We start from the raw sequence: 16,101 nt of genomic DNA, 5'->3' as shown, positions 1-16,101 counted from the left end.
CTTTAGGTCTCAATTCCATTATTAGGCCTCTGTGTACATATAATTAAATTTTGTTCTTTATTGCTGTCAATCTGTCTCATGTCAATTCTCAGACTAGCTAGAAGAATCCTGAGAGAATAAGAATAATTTTTTCCCCAACCTGTGACTATTATATTAATTATGAAGTCCAAACCCTATTTATTTAAGTATGAAAAAACTGAGGAGTTAAGTGACATACCTATATTCCTTATTCTTTTTAAAAATGTTTATTTATTTATTTTGAGAGAGAGAGAGAGAGTGGGAGAGGGGCAGAGAGAGGAGAGAGAGAGAAAATCCCAATCCCATGATCTGAGAGTCCCAGTCCCCATGACATGGTAGATGAAGGAAAGAAGAAAGGCTTGATTTATTCTATAAAATAAGAGAGACTGTTGAAAGTGGAATAGCATGATATTAACTATTTTGAGGTATAACTGCAGATGAAGTTTTGGGGTGAAACTTCTTGATATTCCAAGAAAGAATTCTTAAATTCTTAAATAAGTCTTTGGTGCAAAAAGGTGCTTTCATTAAAGCACGGGGTCAGGACCCATGGGCAGGAAGAGCTGCACTGGGGTCATGACAGGTTAACTCATTATAAACCCCCAGATTGGGAGGGGGTCAGAGATAGAGTAAGTCTCTAAGGTATTTTGGAAGCAAGGTTTCTAGGACCTTGAGGGGCGAGCTGTTGGTAGGGAAATGCCGTTTATTACCATTTAATAAAACCTCAGTCATAAGACCCTTCAGATGTATATCAGGGGGCCATAAGCTTGGAGTATGATTGCTAGCCTGTATCTTGGGGTAGTTGAGATAAAGGAAGTAGACTTACAGGATCCTCGAGGTTGGGATAATGTTAAGCTAAGATTCTCTTTTGCCCCTAGCAAAGTGTCCTCATTGAGGCAACTGGGCTTTTAGAGAGCGGTCACTCTGCTGGTTTCAAGGACTTGTCAGTGGGCTATCAGCAGTAAAGGAATTAATTTTTCATTTGCCTAAGTTTCCCACATCACTCTGGCAAGCAACTAAACCCCTTTTCTTTGTTCTTGGGTAGCCAGGAGTGTCCAAGGAATATCACACATATTCCATGGCAGGGTTGGGATGGGGGATACTCCCTTATCAACTGCCATATAAAGAATGAATCAGGTGGTGGAGGACAAGGATGAAAGCAGAGACCAGGTAGAGGTTTATTTCAGTGACAGGCCATGAGATGATAATGGCTTCTTGTAGGTTTATAGCAGTGGAAATGGAAGAAAATGGATTAAACTGAGAATGATTTTGCAGGGAAAGCCAACATGATTTACTGATAGACTAGAGGTGGAATGTGAGTAAAAGAAAGGAATTTTTAAAAAGCACCAGTGGCTTCTTTTTGGAGGAGGAGGCCAGAGTTAGATGTTGGCAGGGAGGCCAAGGCCCCTACCTGTGTAAACAGAGAGCTGGAGTTTAGGCTGTTCCACAATGGGTGAACCAGAGCTAGTGAGTGCCCCTCCACTCCCTCTGAGGCAGTACATCAAGGAGTGTACAGATGAAAATATTCAGGAAGGCCTAAGCATCAGGCCTATACTCAAAATAAAAAAATAGTTGGAAGATGTTAAGCAACCAGTTCCAATGTGATGATCTTATCATCTGCCCTGCAGAAAGTTAGGACAATAAACAGTTTCATCCTATACAGTTTGGTCACAAGAATAAGCTGAGAAAACTCAATATGTCTATCCTTATTAATTTCTTAGACTTCATAGACTTTATTATGTATGTATGTATGTATGTATGTATGTATGTATGTATGTATGTATGTAATTTTTAAGGAGGCTTCATGCCCAGCACAGAGCCCAACATGAGGCTTGGAAATCAGGACCAATCCTGAGATCAAGACCTGAGCTGAGATCAAGAGAAGGACACTTAACTAAGTCACCCAGGTGCCCCAGACCTCTTAGATATTTTGATATGGAGTCCTGGGAATATAAAATGAGAAGAGAAAGCTAGAAGATCTTAAGCTGCTTTTTGTACTAATGCATAGGACTCCATCAAGAGAGACCTTGAGAATTACAAGGAAGGTGAAGAAATGCTAATGCCTTGAAATAGTTAAGATGTTTCAAAAGTATCTACAATGAGTCATTGAGATGACACAGTTGGTTGGCTTCTTTGCCTGATGATTTGCCCCATTCAGAAGCAGATATGTGAGTAAAAACTGAAGCAAGAGATGTTGATGATAGCAACATTTGAAGTGGTCAGAATGACCTACAGAGAGAAAATGTATTTTGTCTGGAGAGACCAAATGATAAAGATGCTGCTTTGTGTACATAATTGATGCAATGAATGAAAGACAGTGAAGGATGTTTCTTTTTCTTCTTGCTTTTCTTTTTTTCTTTCAGTAAATAGCATCGTATATCAGCTAATTTGCTTTTGGACAGCCTTAAAAGAGTTATCACCAGAAGTCATGTAAATGGCTTGAGTCTCCAACTTTTTGAATCACGAGATGTCACAGGCAGTAATTTCATTTTATGGCAAGCATAAGCAAATGAATGCACCTGCATTAGTGCAATCACCTTAAAAACCACAGTATTTACTGCTATTGTATGGAACATTTCTGTTTTTGGAGTTGAAGTATAACATTGAAGATATTCTCAATAACAGCAAGATTTCATCCTTGAAAAGTAGATTTGTCATTTGCTTTAGGAATGAGAGATAAATAAAGGATATCACGCTATATAAATGTGAAATAATAGTAATAAAAAAAGCAATATCTGTCTACTTTTCAGTCTGAGGCAGAGCACCCCAGGAAGGAATGGACTGGGATGAGGTAGAGTAGCACAGTGGAGAGCAAAGGATGATGGACTTAGAGCTGAGAGGCAAGAAATTGGTAACAGGCACACACCTTATTCGGGATGTCTACTCTGTTTACACCATGTTGGATAACAATCCTTCCCTCTTCAAAAGTTAATGCTTTCTGTTTCTTATTGTCGCTTGAAATACTACATAGGTTTTTGTTGGTCTGCTTAATGCCAGTTTCACAACAGTGGAATACTGACATAATGTTGTCATCACAGGTCTGGAACGTGCCGGTCTTCAACAAATATTAATTAAACCAATGATCATTGCAGTTGAACTTTTCACATTTTATTGTCTTAAAATACTTCTTTTGTGAATTTTCTATTGCTATCTTTGAGCATTTGTCCAGCTTTTATTATTTGTTTGAATGATTTATATATGCAAGGTATCTAACCTTTTTAGTATTTGCAGAGAAAATATTTTTTCTTAGTTTTACATACTTTTTATTTTTTGTTTTTCCTTTTGTGTTCTTGTTTGTTTTGTTTTTTTAGTAATTATACCTTGAGCTTTCACATGGTCAAATATAATATTCCCCTCTTTTGTGACTTCTTCCATTACCTTTATACTTATAAACATCTTCCCGATTAAAAAACTTTTTTTTTAAGTTTATTTATTTATTTTGAGAGAGAGAGCAAGTAGGGTAGGGGCAGAGATAGAGGTAGAGATAGAGGTAGAGACAGAATCCCAAGCATGCTCTGCACTGTCAGCACAGAGCCTGATGCAGGGTTCAAGCTCATGAAATCATGACCTGAGCTGAAATCAAGAGTTAGATGCTTAACTGACTGAGCCATCCAAGCACCCTAACATCTTCCCCATTTTAATGGCACATATTCATCATGTGTACATTTCTTGTTTTTTTATTATGACATTTAAATTCTTTCTCTAGAATGTATTTTAGTGTGTAATATGAAAATTATGTGACAAGCCTTGTTAAAATTATATTTGTTTCTAATAAATTGAATCATAAATTCAATTAACATTTTGTTAGGTATTTATTCACCAGGAATACTATTGATTGGTTGATTGATTGACTGTGTAATTGACACCATTGTTTGTTTCAGGTGTACAATGTAGTGATTTGATAATTGTATGCTGCAAAATGATTACCATAGTAAGTCTGTCATCATACATAGTGACACATTTTTTTTTTCTTGTGGTAAGAACTTTCAAGATCCACTGTCTTAGCTGATTTCAAATAAGCAATACAGTATTATTAGCTATAGTAACTATGCTGTGCATTATATCCTCATGACTTATTCATTTTACAACTAAAAAAATTGCACCTTTCACCCCTTTCACCAGTTAGTTGTGTCCTCCCCTAGCCCTGCCTTAGGCAACCACCAACCTGTGGTTCATTTAAAAAAATATATTTTAGATTCTACATATAAATAAGATAACATGGTATTTGTAATTTTTTCTGACATTTCACTTGGTGTAATACCCTCAAAGTCCACTCATGTTGTTGCAAATGGTGAGATTTCCTTCTTATTAATGGCTAAATACTATTCCATTGTGTATATTTACCATATTTTCTTTATCCATTCATTCATCAATGGACATTTAGGTTGTTTAAATACCTTGGCTATTGCAAATAATGCTATAATAAACATAAGGATGCATGTATCTTTTCGTTAGTGTTTTCATTTTCTTTGGATAAACACCCAGAGGTGGTATATCTATTTTTAATTTTTGAGGAACCTCCATACTGTTTGCCATAATGGCTGCACCGATTTACATTCTCAACAACAGTTCATGAGGCTTGCCTTTTTTTTCACATCCTTGAAAACACTTGTTATTTGTTTTCTTTTTGGTGATAGATTCTAATAGATGTGAGGTTCTATCTCATTGTGCTTTTGATTTGAATTCCCCTGATGATTAATGATGTTGGGTGTCTTCTCATGTACTTATTGGCTATCTCAGAAATATTAAGTGACAGCTATCTACTAGATAAACACAGAGATAATGAAAAATATATGCCTTTTTTAAGTTACAGGTTAGTAGGTGAAATAGTAATGAAATATATAGGTAACAGTAATATATTTGCTAATTTATTTTCTAATAAATAATATTAAATCTTATCAAATGTCTTTTAGAATTACACCTGTATTTTTCTTTGGACCTATTATATGATGTTAATTGTTTTTAAAATAATAAGCCGTCTTTATTTTCCTCTTGGTATCAATGCCTTCTTTTTCACTGTTGTTACTGTTTAACACATTCCTTGCTTTAATTTGGTGGTATTTTATTTAAGATTTAATATTCATAAGTGAGTTCACTTTTGTGGAGGGAGTTTTGTGTGAGTAAAAGAGACAGAAAATAAACAATATAAATGGCATAGAGATTAAAATAATGTTCTTGGAAACTAAAATCATCACGTGGTTTAACAAACTGCATCATAATGTTGCATTTGCATGTGTACACATAACAGTGATTTGGCACAAACTGATGGGAGATATCATTCTAGGAAGACAGTCAGGGACCAGATCACAGATATTTATATCATTTTAAGGAGTTTTTTGAGAGAGAGAGAGAGAGACAGAGAGAGACAGAGAGAGACAGAAAGAGACGGAGACACAGAATCCTAAGCAGGCTGCAGGCTCCGAGCTGTCAGCACAGAGCCCAATGCGGGGCTCGAACTCATGAATGAGAGCCAAAATCATGACCTGAGCCAAAGTCAGATACTTTACTGACTGATCCTCCCAGGCATCCTTTAGGGAGGTTTTAATGGCTTTATCAGAGAAATAATATAATAAGTTGTATGTCTTGGAAAAATCACTTTAGCAGAATTATGGGGACAAATAAGAAAGGTTGTGGTTATTTAATATTTTCATAGTCTAGATTAGAAAATATGAATGCTTGAACTATTTGTCATTGGGGATGGAACTAAGGGGATGGAAAAAGACAATGAGGACATTCAACAGAACATGGGTATGACCGAATATGGAAGGTGAGTGGCAATGAGAGAGAGGTAACCAGGGTAAACATAAGATTTTCATTTGCTTACTGCTAACCACTGAGATAAGCAATACAGATGAAGAGGAGTATTGATAAGGGGAGAAATTGGGCTTGAATCAGAGATACTTATGCAACATCTAGATGGAACTGTCCAGTAAGCATTATAAACTTGCATTTCAGGGAGGGATACAAACTTGGAGTCATAAAGCAATTAGTCGAGGTTATGCAGATGGTAAAGGCAGCCCTGGGACAATACATATTTTGAGAAGAGATGCAAAAATAGATTGGTAGGGAAATGTATATATAGGATAAAACTGAAGTAGAGAATTGAGATAAACAAGGAAAAGCAAGAGAGATTGGTGGCCTGAAGGGCAAAGGGGGTAACAAAGGTTTAAGAAGAAAGGAAGTGATCAGTAATCTTACAGATACCAGAACTTCATGAATATGAAGGGAATAAATGTCTTGAATTAAGGAAATTGGATGTCAATTATAAATTATTTTGTACTGTAGACATTTCTTAATTTCATTTACTTACCAATATTTAATCAATAGAAAAATCACAATAAGCCTGATTCAAAGCTGTCATGTTGGTTTGGCAAAATGTAGCTTAATAACCTTTAATGATAAAATGCCACATTTCCTGTGGATTCTTTTTTTTTTTTTTTTCAAATTTCTTTTAACGTTTATTTATTTTTGAGACAGAGAGAGACAGAGCATGAACGGGGGAGGGGCAGAGAGAGAGGGAGACACAGAATCGGAAGCAGGCTCCAGGCTCTGAGCCATCAGCCCAGAGCCCGACGCGGGGCTCGAACTCACGGACCGTGAGATCGTGACCTGAGCTGAAGTCGGACGCTTAACTGACTGAGCCACCCAGGCGCCCCAGTGGATTCTTTTTTGATCCTCACATTCGTTCTATTACAAAAATTTCCCTTTGCTGGATAATAGATGTAAGATCAAGCATATTTTGGCTTTCTAGGAACCAAGAGCTACCTTCACTGGCTATAAGCAAATGAGTGGGAGTGTCATGGTCAAATCTGGGATGGAAAGGAGATTGAGGTTGAAGTCCTTTAGTGACTTCCAAGAAACACACAAAAATCACCCCCACAGGGAAGGAAAAAGGTTACCTTTCTTGTGATTCTGCCTGATGACTTAAAGTCAAATGCTACATGCAGCCCTGTCATCCTAAATTTGATTTACTGAAGGCTGCCACAGATTAAAAAAAAAAAAAAAAATCTGCAACTTATGATGGAAGTAAAGTGTCTTGAAAAATGGCACCGCTTTCTTACTTGTACAAAGGTTTCATACGGGCCATCAGTCACTTTAGTCTTACTTCAGTCTGTGACCTAGAAACACAAGGATTATGTATAGATCTCATTCAAATCTAGACATCTCAAGAAGGAATGTCAAAGCTGAAGAATGAAAGTTTGCTATGGTTTTCTTTGCCATTGCAGGCCCTCTATTTGTAAAGCTTGAATATCTTTCAGTTTTATGGCATCCAATCACAATCATTTTCACTATTGTAATGAAGGCTGACACAAAGCTGGGTCCAATATTTTTCAGTATAATAAGAAAGAAGGTCATTAGATAAAGAAAAGATGTTTTGTTCTTTTTGGTTTCACCAAACAATGTTTCACATGAATTTTCTGGTTTCACACATGAATAATTTTTACTGGCTCTAATATTCCATTCTCTAGATTCGAAGTTTATGCAAATACTGTATTAAAGAAAAAAATATGTGACAGAGGTTGAATGTGGTCCACAAGCCTAAAATACTTACTATCTTGACCTTTACAAAAAGTTTTTCAGCTCCTGCTGTAGATGGACCATAATGGTCTTTAACCAGTTTATTCTTTTTTTTATTATTTAAATTTTTTAATGTTTATTCAGAGAGAGAGACAGACAGAGACAGAGACAGAGTGTGAGAGGAGGAGGGGCAGAGAGAGAGGGTGACACAGAATCCGAAGCAGGCTCTGAGCCATCTGCATAGATCCCAATGTGGGGCTCGAACCCACGGGCTGTGAGATCATGACTTGAGCTGAAGTTGGAAGCTTAACCGACTGAGCCACCCAGGTGCCCCAACCAGCTCATTCTACATAGATTTAAGCATGTAGGTTGTTTTCAAAAAAATTTTAAGCCATTTTACACAATACTGCAATTATACCATTTTGTACAAACATTTCACACACATAAGTGAATATATCTATTGAAAAATTTCTCTGAAGTGAAGTTGTATTTATGCAACTATGTGCATTTAAAAAATCATCAAACTACTCTCCTCAAATTTGCATTAATTTATGTTCTGTTAAGAGGGATTTTTTTTTTTCACTGACTTTGGATGCTATTAAACTTTAAATCCTCATGAATATAACACATGAAAAATAACTTTTCATTCTCTATATCTGCAAGTAAGTGTAAAGCTGGGCCTCTTTACATATTAGTGATTATATTTATTTTGTTATTGCCCGATAAAGGCAATTTCTTATTGGATTTTCTTGATTATGTTGTTCTGCATCAAGTCTAGGCATATTGTAGAAATTATCCCTTTGGTGGTCACATAATTTTATTAGGCATCCCTTGTCTTTTTTTCACATCATTTTTTCATTACTGAGTTATGTGCTTAAGGTTTGTGTTATTGAATGTATCATTCCATTCCTTTGTATTTCTGGGTTTTATTACATAATTGGAGGATTTTCTCTGTATCAATATTATTAAAATATTCTTTCATGTTTTCTTTCAATAAATTTATGATTTCAATTTAGTTTAATTCTTTTGACCATCTGGAATTTGATTACATTGGGGTGGGATGAGGTAGGAATTTATATATATTTTCTTTTCAAATGAGTAGTCAGTATTTGCATTGACTGAATAATCATGACATGTATATATGCATGCATATGCATATATATATGTTTGTATAAAGATTCTGATTAAAAGAAAAAAGGCTGAGGGAAAAGGATTTTACTATATAATAATTTTCAAAAGTTTATATTGAAGAAAAAAAAGATACATTTCTTTCCTGCCATAAAACTACTAGAGAAAGAGGGAGTTACTCCTTAATTGGATGCAGTTAGAAGTTCAATGAGGAGTATTATCTTTTCTTCATTTCTATGTGACCCTTGTGGGGCCTGGGTAGGCTGCCCTAAAATATGCCACAATGGCATATTGATTATTTTTAATTAAAGTTACTTAAGAAACGGCCAGTGCAAGAAGCCCTCAAATTCCTCATTATCTTCCCGAAAGACAGAAAATACATCTCTCATGTGAAGGGTACCTTCTTTGTACCAGGAGATAAAGAGACATCTTCAGACATAGGGAATTCAGGACCAATAGTGCTGCATACACAAACCTCATTACTTTTGCTAACTTACTACTCCAGCCCAGATTCTGTTTAGAATTTCTTACTAATGGAAGCTCTCAGACATAAGTTTTCTTTTTTTCTGTTAATTCTTCACAGATGTATGTTTCTTTGTCTAAAATGTGTAACAGCTGCATGACTTGGTCATTTCTGTAGGGCTCAATTTTATCAGGCCTCTGTGTGGGTGTAATTAATTTTTTTTTCTCCTGTTAATGTGTCTTTCACATTAATTTAATTCTTAGACCAGCTAAAAGAATCTTGAAGGGTAAAGAAAAAATTTTCCTCTCCAACACTCTTGATTTAAATCTTTCTTCCCTCTATATACAAGTGATATTGCCAAGCTTACTTGTTGATATGCCAGCTTCTGAGATCTTCACAATACTAATATTGCTAATCTTGCTAATGGAGGCAGGTTTTTGTAGTATTTAAGATCATGGGCTCCGGAGTTAGTTAAACCTAGCTTGTGAAAATTACTGGCCTGTTTCCTCATCTTTAAAATGGGTTCATAGTGGGGAGCCTGGGTGGCTCAGTCGGTTGAGCGTCTTTCGGCTCAGGTCATGATCTCACAGTTCATGGGTTTGAGCCCTGCGTCGGGCTCTGTGCTGACAGCTCAGAGCCTGGAGCCTGCTTCCGATTCTGTGTCTCCCTCTCTCTCTGACCCTCCCCTGCTCCCGCTTTGTCTCACTCTGTTTCTCAAAAATAAATAAATGTAAAAACAAATTTAAAAAAATAAATAAATAAAATGGGTTCATAGCAATACCTGTTTATAGGGTTGTTTTTTTGTTTAAATTAATAATTTGTAAAAAGACTTTGCCATAGTGCCTCCACATAATAAGTGCTTAATAAGTGTTAATAATTACTATTACTATAACTTTTGTTACTCTTATTATACTTATTATTGTTCTCCCTAATTCCATCCTTGGAAATTCTAATCTAATTGTCCTGAGATGAGGCCAATTATCAGTAGTTTCAAAAAGGTCCCAGGTGATTTCAATGCGCAGCCAAGATTGAAGAACAAAATAACTTTTTGATTCAAACCAGCAGCCATCTAGTTAGTCTGGATAACTCACTCATATCATTGTCCTAGGTTATAAGCATCCAGGGGATTACAATATTCAGATGATGCTTGCAATTGCTCTTGGCTACTCTCATTCAGCCCATGTATTTGTACTTTCGGCTCTCTAGAGAAAGCTATTCCTAGTTAAATTTCAAAATGAATTTTATTTTTGACCTAGGCTTTACCATATTAGAAAGATCCAATAAAGATTCAACTAGTCAGGGCCTCTGAAAGATGATGTGTCTATAATGTCTGTAATGGTGAAATTGGTTGGTGTCACAGAAGTTGGATGAACAAGACCTAAATACCATATTTTCTATTCCTAGTTGAGGAGCTATATCCAGGACAATAATTATCAAATTAGAATAAATTACCCATGTTATATTTCAAAGGTCCATCTTTTGGTCTGATTCACTCCTTAATTTATAAAAGATAAATGGCAAATAATTACACAGAGCTTTTTTTTTTTTTTTTTTTTTTTTTTGGTATGGTGAAAGTTCCCTTGGTACTACAATGTAAAGCAAGTTTTTAAGAGTTAATAAAATTTACATCATAAGCTAAAATTAAGCTGAAAGAACTTTAAATATTCTGTTATAAAGATTGGCTGCCATGAAATGCTTGTAAATATTGCCAAATTCCTACAGTGCACATGCCCACGTTTTAATTAGTAATTCCTATAATATTAGGGAGAGATAGTTATAAGTATATTGGCAAAAATGTCTTGAGTTGGTTACAGTTGTCTATTATTGCCATCCTTATTACCTAATGATAAACTACTAATAATGTTGCTTCAGTTTTTTCTTTTACTATATTTTGTTGGGGATATTTGGTTAACATAACAGAATGTATTATTAGATTTTGAACTTTTTGATTATACTTTTCTAGTATCTGGAACTGAAGACATAAATGTATTATGGTTCAAATGTTTCCAAAGGAGATACAGAAATAATACACACAATATTTATTTGGACTATGATTATTGTTACTGGTAATTTGTTTTTTTCATAGGTAAGAAGTAGTGAAGAGTTAGTGTGGTGGATTGAATACAGGTTTTTATTTCCACTCCATTCCCAAAACCCACAAATATTTGGGTAACAATATAAAAGGGAGAGAGCATCAAAATTTTGGAATCTGGACACTCATTGGATAAGAGGCAAATGATTTAGCAGAACAGAAAAAAATTGAACACTAATAGTGGAGAAGCTCCAAAGAGCTGATTCATGATGTAGAACTCCAGAAAGTCTCAGGAAATGGTAACATCGAGTACTTCTGAAATTGCAAGTATAGATAGGAATAGAAAAATGAGAATTGGTTGAAAGTCTTCTATTTAGAGGAATCCCCCCTTCCTTTCTAATCACCCAGGTAACTACCTTTTCCTCCCTCTAATAGAAGATCAAAGCTTTACTTTTCAGACTGGTTAAACCAAGAAGTATTCATGCTTCAGGGAGACCAAGCATAGCTGAAGGAGAAATGCCATACAAAACACACAAGGACTAAATGGATGCCCAAATGTTTGTCTACCTTCCTCTAGTCAGGCTCTGAAATTCTGGAGTGTGGCTTGTGCTTCACGCTCAGAGATCTGAAAGATTTCTTTCTCCATAAATTGAGCAGCAAAAAAGAATATATCAATATAAATTAACGGATAACAATGTTCTAATTACATAGCTGACTTCTTGCAAAATTACCCCAATATGATGCTCTTCTGTCAAGAAGTCCTGCCTATACAAAACTTCTGGTCCATATTTTAGTGTCCTATTTTTACATGTGAATTCACAGAGCCACCGGGGATTGGATGAAATCTTCTAATACCATTTAAGGTCAAAGTGTACATTGGTTGATGAATGGATAAAGGAGATGTGATATGTATATACAATAGACTACTATTCAGCTGTAAAAAAAATGAAATCTTGCCATTTGCAATATGTATGGCACTAGAGAGTATAATGTTAAGTGAAATAAATGAGGTGGAGGGGCGCCTGGGGGGCTTAGTCAGTTGCGCATCTGACTCTTGATATCAGCTCAAGACAAGATCTCATAGTTCATAAGGTCAAATTGACAGTGTGGAACCTACTTGGGACTCTCTCTCCCTCTCTCTGCTCCTCCCCTGTGCTCGCTCTCTCTCTCTCTCTTTCTATCTCAAAATAAACTTTTTTTTTAAAACAACAGTAAGTCAGCCAAAGACAAATAACATGATTTCATTCATATGTGGGATTTAAGAAACAAAACAAACAAGCAAAGGGATAAAATAAGGGAGAGAGACAAAGCAAGAAACAGACTCTTAATTATAGAGAACAATCTGATGGTTACTAGAGGGGAGGGGAGGGGGATGGGTTAAATATGTGATGGGGATTAAGGAGTATACTTATCATAATCACAGAGTGAGGTATGGAGGTGTTGAATGACTATATTGTACACCTGAAATTAATATAACACTGTATGCTAATTAATTGGAATTAAAATAAAATTTAAATTTAAAAATATGTATGGAAAAGAAACTCAGAGGTAATAAGGGCAATATAAAGATCAGAAAAACAATAAAACTCTTATCATTATTATCCTTTGAGAGATGAGAGAAGATATAATGAAACAAGAACAGCCTACTAAATCTCCATCCACAGATGAATGGATACACACACACACACACACACACACATACACACACACACACACACACACACACACACACACACACACAGGGGTGCCTGGTTGGTTCAGTCGGCTAAGCGCCCGACTTCAGCTCAGGTCATGATCCCATAGTTTGTGAGTTTAAGCCCTGTGTCAGGCTCTGTGCTGACAGCTCAGAGCCTGGAGTCTGCTTTAGATTCTTTGTCTCCCTCTCTCACTGCCCTTCCCCCACTCATGGTCTCTCTCTCTCTCTCTCTCTGTCTCTCTCTCAAAAATAAATAAACATTAAAACACACACACACACACACACACACACACACACACACACACACTCAATGAAATATTATTCAGTCTTAAAAAAGGAAATTCTGACAACATGGGCAAACTTCAAGGGTATTACTCACAGTGAGATAAGCCAGATACAGAAAGATAAATATCGCATGATCTCCCTGATATGTGATTTGTAAAATAGTCAAACTCACAGAAGCACAGTAGAATGGTGGTTGTGAGAGGCTGAAGGGAAGGGAAAATGAGTAGATGTTGGCCAAGGGGTACAAAGTTTCAGTTATGCAAGATGAATAGCATAATATATCTAATATACAGCATTGTGAATACAGTTAACAATACTATATTGTATACCTGAAATTTACTAAGAGAGTAGCTCTTTTATTTTTTTTAAGTTTATTTCTTTATTTTGAGAGAGATAAAGACAACATAAGCAAGGGAGGAGTAGAGAAAGAGGTTGAGAGAGATAATCCCAAGGAGGCTCTACACTGTCACTGCGGAGTCTGATGTGGGGGCTTGAACTCATGAAACCTAAGCAGAAACAAAGTCAGATGCTTAACGAACTGAGTTACTCAGGCACCTCTAAGAGAGTAGATCTTAAGTGTTCTCACCGCCCCCCCCATACAAATAGTAACTATGTGAGATGAATATGTTAATTAGCATGATTATTGCAATTATTTTACAGTGTATGGAATATCAAAACATCAATTTGTTCACCTTTTATTTTTTTAATGTTATGTATTTTTGAGAGTTGGCGGGGTGGGGGGGTGTTGAGGGGCAGAGAGAGAGGCACACACACAAAATCTCAAGGAGCCTCCAGGCTCTGACCTGTCAGCACAGATCCCAACACAGGACTAGAACCCATGAACCATGAGATCATGACGTGAGCTGAAGTCAGATGCTTAACCCAATTTGTACACCCTTTATATATATAATTTTCATGTCTCAATTTTACCTTAGTAAGGTTGGTGGGAAAAACAAGATATTAAGAATATTGAGAGAACAAAAAAGATTTTAGAAATTAATTAAAAAAAAAATAAATGAGAGTAGAATCTTCAAACACTCAATAGGTGCTTTAGAAGATAAAGTTGAAGAAAGCAGGAAGTGAAACAACATTGACAACAAAGGAAATGCAAGTAAAAGAAAAAGTAAAGCAAATAAGATAAACAATCAAGGGGCCCAATGTCTGAATATTTTTAAAAGCAAAGAACAGAAAATTGAGAGAACATTTTAAAAAAATTAATTTTTAAAACTTCCCAGAATTAAAGGGTTGAATTTAAGATTAAGAAACTCCATCGAATGGCTGCTCAGTGATTGAAAACAAAACAAAACAAAACAAAACAAAAAAACAAAACAACATACACCAGTGCCATCATCATGAAATGTGAAAAAAACTACCAATAACTACTTTTACGAAAAGTTAAACTTTTAACATTTTTGAAAGAAAATAGGTGAGTATCTTATAAAATCAGTGGAAAAAGCATTTACGTAACACAAAAGGAAAAAAGCAAAAAAAATCAACACATTGGAATGTATCAAAATTTAAATTATTTGTATCAGAATACATCACTTAAACATTGAAAAAGTAAGCCACAAACAAGGAGAAGGTATTTTCAAAGCACATAACTTACTATAGAGACTATATAAAGAACTCCTATAATAAGAAAAATCATGCCCTCCCCCCATTACCATAAATAGACAACTACAGTAGGCAGTATACTAAGGAGAAATTGCCAAATGCCAAGGAACATATGGAAATATTTGCAACCTTACTAATAATTAAAGGAATAAAAATTTAAACCATAACAGAGTATCATTTGTAAATTTTTAAAAATGCAATTAAACCCAGTGTTTTAAGGATATAGAGAAACTGGAAATCCTATTCTCTGTTGCTGGGAATGTGGTAAACTGGTTCTGCTAGTTGGAAGAGTAATTAGGCAATTTCCAGTAAAGTTGAAAATGCAAATTATCTTTCACCCAGCAATTATAGTCCCAGAGAATGCTGGTGCATGTTTACAAGGACATGTGTGAAAATATTTACTATAACCATGCTTGAAATGGTGAAAAATTGGAGACAATCTAAGAGCCACAAATAACAAAGTGAATACATAGTGTTAGGGAATCAATTATCCACAGTTACTGAATTTACTATTTTTATTGCCTGATTTCCTTTATTCAGATTTATCAAAGTCAGTTGATGAAAGAGTGTGTACTCAATTGAAGAGTTTTTCAAAACTTGTGAGATCATCTAAAAGAAGACAACGAAATTTTTACAGTCACTTTGTTTTTCAGTGGGGTCATTTGTACCACTTTTAAAGGTGAAACATTACCATTAAAGGCTGTTTTATTTTATTTCTGAAGGGCATTTGCAGGAAGCCATGCAGCTTTCTCCATATCTTCTGTACCACGTCCATGTTTTCTGATGAAATGGGCACAATTTGCATACTTACCCGCATGCATGCAGGGATTGGCTAAAATGAAATAAAAGGCAAATAAAATGCTGCTCCTTGAATTAAAATATTAGTTATCCAAAACTATGTTGTCTTAGGGAAAGCCCATTTATTTTTTTACATATTCTGTTATTCAAAGCTCACTACCTACGTAAGAAGTAATAGTCTTTTTTGTTTTAGAATTTTTAAAATGTTTATTTCTTTTGAGTGAGGGTGCACGTGCAAGCAGAGACAAAAGGCAGAGAGAGAGAGAGACAGAATACCAAACAGGCTCCATACATCACAGAGCCCAACACAGGGCTCAATCCCATGAACCATGACATCATGACCTGAGCTGAAACTAAGTCAGACACTTAATCAACTAAGCCACCCAGGAGCCCCAAGGTGATAGTCCTAAACCACTTAATAGGCATACTGACAGAGCAGATACAGAGTTCACATAACCCACACATCTTTATGAAATAAAATAAATCCCCCTATGCTGTTCCAGTAAGGTTCACAGTAACAGAAATAAGCTTGGTTCCCAATATATTTCAGGT

The 16,101-nt window shown here is 35.6% G+C and overlaps 1 pseudogene; it reads left to right on the top strand.

Annotated features, from left to right (window-relative positions):
* The first annotated feature begins 1,464 nt into the window (after nucleotides 1-1,464).
* LOC109271396 (mediator of RNA polymerase II transcription subunit 7-like) lies at nucleotides 1,465-2,336 on the top strand (annotated as a pseudogene).
* Nucleotides 2,337-16,101: the final 13,765 nt, after the last annotated feature.

The sequence above is a fragment of the Panthera pardus genome, unplaced genomic scaffold (assembly GCF_024362965.1).
Source record: "Panthera pardus isolate Hobbes unplaced genomic scaffold, ASM2436296v1 HiC_scaffold_17, whole genome shotgun sequence".
Lineage (NCBI taxonomy): Eukaryota > Metazoa > Chordata > Mammalia > Carnivora > Felidae > Panthera > Panthera pardus.
This window is presented reverse-complemented; position numbering and strand designations above follow the sequence as displayed.